A 911-nucleotide genomic window follows, 5' to 3' on the forward strand; every position below is an offset into this window, starting at 1 on the left:
TTCCACATGTGGTATATAGGGTACGCTCCTTCACATTTATATCTACATGAATTCATCTTTTATGCTTATATCGGTCGACAGTTTGCGAGTTCGGAATTGTCGACATCCATATGTACGATTAGGTGTGGATTTGCGAGTTCAGAATTGCACAAACATATTATACATTGTTTGACGAAGGAGTTTGTCCATATACATGTTTGTGCATTCCAGTGACTTAGTCACTGATGTTTGGGAAAATATTAATTGATTTCCAAATCTTGCTCATGATTTCTTTAAAGTTAAATGTTATTCCTACTGGGCACTCTGTGCTCACCCTTTTCCACTTTCAGTTTCAAAGACAGATCAGAGTTGCACAACGAAAGCTTCGAGGAGTTGACTCCGTTAATTAGTTAAATATTGCTATGTTTATTATGTTGTAAATTTTATTTGCAAACCAAATGACTATTATATATGTATCATTTGAAAGGAGTTCTTGTATATATATATATTTCTGAGCGGGGTTAGTTTTGGGTTAAGTTTTGTAGCAGATTTCTTAATTGAATGTTTAAGTAAATGATTTAGATTCATAGTGCCTATTTATTTAGTTTAATCTGTTGGTTTAGTTAGATGCTAGCTTAGGGGGCGCTACAATGTTGGTATCGGAGCTCACTATTAGATCTTATATGGAAAATATAGAATTAGCCAGTGCTAGTTAGTGAAATAGATTAGTTTAGAACTGAGTTGGGTTTGTGAGATAAATTTTAATTCACTAAAAACCATCAATAATTAAAATAATTATTTGATTGATTGATTTGTTTGTTTGGTTGTTTGTATATGTAATGAAGTAAAAATTGTAGGGTACACACCAATAACTTTAGCTCATAAGGATTTGAGAATAATTGATCCAAAAAGTATGAATTAATACTATTAAA

This window comes from Papaver somniferum, chromosome 8 (assembly GCF_003573695.1).
Source record: "Papaver somniferum cultivar HN1 chromosome 8, ASM357369v1, whole genome shotgun sequence".
Taxonomy (NCBI): Eukaryota; Viridiplantae; Streptophyta; class Magnoliopsida; order Ranunculales; family Papaveraceae; genus Papaver; species Papaver somniferum.